Source organism: Arachis ipaensis, chromosome B10 (genome assembly GCF_059453495.1).
Source record: "Arachis ipaensis isolate K30076 ecotype BB chromosome B10, ASM5945349v1, whole genome shotgun sequence".
Classification (NCBI taxonomy): Eukaryota; Viridiplantae; Streptophyta; class Magnoliopsida; order Fabales; family Fabaceae; genus Arachis; species Arachis ipaensis.
This window is the reverse complement of record NC_142435.1, coordinates 32,930,639-32,935,068: the sequence shown is the minus strand read 5'-3', so window position 1 is coordinate 32,935,068 and position 4,430 is coordinate 32,930,639.

Sequence of the window (4,430 nt, the reverse complement as noted above, 5' to 3'; positions counted from 1 at the left end):
CAAAAGTTGACAAAATCCACTCAATTCAATCCAAAATAAACCATAAAATTATGGTTTATCAACCTCCCCACACTTACATATTAGCATGTCCTCATGCTAAGCTCACGAAAACCACAAAGGGTGAAGGGGAATGGTAGGACTTATGAAATGCAACCTATCTACATGAATGTAACTAAATGCAAAATACTTCTACCTACTTGGTTAAAAATGAATCAACCTCCAAGAACATATATGAACATGTAGGGCTCATGAATTCCACCAATTCAAATATCAACATGAAGTATAAACAAACTTGCAAGAAGAAAGCTCGTGAAAGCAAGAAATAAGGGATTGAGCATCGAACCCTCACCGGAAGTGTTTACACTCTAGTCTCTCTAGTGTTTGAGGGTCGATTCTTTCAATTCTCTACTAATCTTTCTTTATAAGGCTTGATCTTCTTCTACCAATCAACATATATTCAATGCATAGATACACATATCAAGAGGTCTTTTCATGGGTTGTAATGGAGTTAGGGTCAAGGCATGATTGTTATTTGGTCAAGTGGACTAGAATTCGGATCTTTGATTAGCCTAAACTTTTCCACCTAACCTAAAACAATCAATGTAATCAAACGCAATCCTAACTACCCATTAACTATCTTTTCTACATATTCATGCATCCCAATTTTTAAATACAATTCATATGCATCACTATTACTATTTATCTTGGGGCATTTTTGTCCCATTTTTATTGCTTTATTTTTTTCTTTTTCTTTTTTTCTCTTTTCTTTTGTTTTCTTTGTTTCTTTTCTTTTTTTTTCTTTTTTTTCTATTTTTATACATGTACATATATGGTAGAGAATATATACAAGAGATTAATGCATATGATTAAAGTATTGAATGCATGAATATGTGCCCAAAATTTTTCACATTCTCACAGAAAGTATAAAATATCCAATTCTCAAACCAAACGTTCCCAAACCTAATTTCCCCACCTTAAATTATGCACACTCTCACTAGTATAAGTTAATCAAGGATTCAAATTATTGACATTCATTGTTTTCTGCTTAGAGTTAGTGGTGTGCTAAAATAGAGAACAAAAGGGGTCAAATAGGCTCAACATTGGTTGGCAAAGGATGATGAAAAGATAAGGCTATTTGGGTATGTGGGCTTTAATGAAACAAAGGCCTCAATCACATACATGCATACATACATTGAACAATGGACATATAGAATCAAGAAAGACAAAGATCACAATCTTAGAGAGAACAACAGACACCAAAATAAAATATTGGTTGATAAGATGCAACCAATTAATTAGGCTCAAAACCTCACTAGGCTTGTGTGTTCTAACTCTAAAACCACATTCCAAAATTAATTCCTTCAAACAAGTTCTACAAAAATTTTTATTCAAATTGGTGGAATGCCCTAAAACAGTTTTCTTGGGAAAGAAATCATCACTTCAACCAAGTAGTCCTAACACAAAGATGGGTATAATATGTACAAACTCTAACTATCATGCAATCTATCATACAATGCAACAACTAACTAACAAAGAAAATTATTAATTGGTGGTGGAAAAGGAAGTAGTTACCCATGGATGTCGGTCCTCAACCTCCCTATACTTAAAGATTGCACCGCCTTCGGTGGATGCAAAGATGAGCACAGTGGGTACGGAATCGCCACTCTCACTGGCCTAAGGATGGTGTTACAACTAAGGTGCTTGTGGTGATGTTGATGATGTTGGAATTCCCAGTTAGCTACCTTCTTAGGAGCTTGCTCCTTTCTCTCTTGGCGACCTTCCTGAAAAGGAGAGAAGGAGTAAACATTAAGCTAAGAGAGAAAGAGAGAAAATTAATAAAGTGCAAGTGAGAAAGAATGCCAAATAAGAATAAGGTGTCTCACAAACATGGTCGCGACAACATGTAAGTGAGAAATCAACTAAAACATTGAGGCATATCAATAGCACTCGATGCATAAGTCAAGAAAGCACATAAGTATACGCCAAGGAAAGAGTAACTCAAGCACATAAGTATACTAGGGGCGTGGCATGCCCATGATGGTGGTTTAGGCTCACAAGCTTGGCGTGCCACGCCCCTAGTACCAAGTGGCACACCCATTGAAGCTGCCCATTCCCTTCTCCTCTAGACAATTGTACTGGCATGCCACGCCTTAGACCTGACGTGCCACACCCTTATAAATGTGACAAGCTTTTTCTCTGGCCACTTGAACTGGCGTGCACGCCCAGCTTGGAAGATAGAACTGGTGTATCACGCCCAGCTTGGTGTGCCAGGCCCTTGATAACTCTTCAAGATCTCTTTCTGGAAAACATTACTAGTACGCCACGCCTACCTCTGATGTGCCACACCCATTGGTGAGCTTGGAATTCCCTCTCTGGACATCATAACTGGCGTGCTACGCCCATAGTGAATCTTGAAGAACCCTTTTCTGGAAAACAGAAATGGCGTGCCACGCCCATAGTAAATCTTCAAAACTCCTCTCTAGTCAAAATAGTTTGTGTGCCACACCTAGCTCTGGCGTGCCACGCCCATAATAAACTGTTAGCAATCTCCTCTGGTAAGTAGACCTGGCATGCCACGCCAAGCCTTGGCGTGCCACGCCCTTTGTAATTCCTCAAGAACTCCTTCCTGGTTCATATGCCTGGCGTGCCACACCCAGCAGTGGCGTGCCACGCCCATAGTAAAGCTCCATGACTCCTTTCTGAGAAGTATAGTTGGCGTGCCACGCCCATCTATGGTGTGCCACGCCCATAGTAATTCTTCAAATTTCCTTCCTGGATATCATAACTGGCATGCCACGTCCAACAATGGCGTGCCACGCCCATTGTGCAACTTGAGAAACTTCTTCTGGAGATCATAGCTGGCGTGCCACGCCCAGTTAAAGATTTTGGCGTTTGCTTGAAGTGGCACGCCCCACACACACGCCTAGCACCTTTGCTTGCTTTCTTCCTCTTTTATTGCTCTTTTCACCTGAAATCCAAGCAAGAACTCATTTCAAAGCAGAGTATTACAAACTTATGATATAACTCTTATCAATGCATCAAATGAGTGAGAATTCTTCACTTTTATGGCCCTTTTAAATGGGAGAAAGAGGTAGATGATGCAAGTCATCACAACACCAAACTTAATTTTTGCTTATCCTAGAGCAAATCAATGTGAATTGTTTCCACTAATTGGGACTTGACCCTTAGGAGAATGCAATCACAATTAGAGATAAAGATTAAGTACCAATCATGCATGAGCTTTGTTATTTGCTTTCATATCACAATGAAACTCTTAAACTTTTGAGGACCTCTTTAAGTGCTTGCTTCTAGAGCCCCCTCTATTGATTGTCACCTTGAGTAGTAAGATTGTCCTTTTTCTTTTAATTATTCTTATTTTATTCTTTCATTATTCCTTTGTTTCTTTGATTGACCACGACTCTAAGTGTTTTGTCTCAAGACGACATTTTAAAGTAAGCTTTCAATTAGCACTCCCAAACCAGTTGGTTTTAGGGTACTAAGTGTTGAGACACCCCTAAGAATTTACTTGCTCAGGTCTCTCTTCTTGACACATCTTAACCACAAGCATCTACTAGGATCTTAGCTTTTTGAGCCATTTGTTTCTTTCTTTTCTTCCTAGTAGTTGATGCTCAGAGCCTCGGGTCTTACTTACTACTTCTTGGTTCTATTTATATTCATGGGTCATCCTTAGCATCTACTTGTTATGTCCTCTATGTCTAGTTTTTCATTATGGATTACTTACTTCTTAAACTTCAATTCATGATTTTATACTTGTTCCTTATCTCTTATTTTGAATTAACTCACTTGGGTCATAGTTCCTTACTTTTGTTTTGCAAACAACTCATCATTGACTCCTTGTGAAAACAAACTAACTTCATTGATATTGTAAAAACTTAACAATCAACATTTTCTTTCTCAAAGTAAAACTCACAACCTAGGGACTCATAAAAGGACTCTTACTTCAGAAAAAGAAATAGCAACTATCATAGTAAAAGAAACTAGTAGGCAATCAAGTTAGACAATATCTTCCAAATGGAACTCAACAACCTTGGCTTATCATGATGCTTCTCCCTTGATCAGTACATTAGTCCCTTCCTCTTGTCCTTTTTCTTGGAGGAGTCATCACCATTCTTCTTTGTTGAGGCTCCTTCTTGTGCTTGAGTGTCTTTTGGCTTCCAAAAGCCTAGCCTCCTCATGAAAGTCCTCTCATCCTCCTTATGCTTGGCCAAAATCTCCTCCTGCCTTGCACTAAGCTCTTTCATTCCTTTCATGAAGGTGGGATAGTTTGGGTTCAGGGTGGCTAAAACATTGCACAAGTGGTTCAGCTTTGCTTGGGTCTTTATATCATGTTGCCTTATTGAGGTAGTTCTAGCCTCATAAAGGAACCTAAACTCAGCAAAGTTTCTCTGTTGAACCATCTGTTGCTCCAT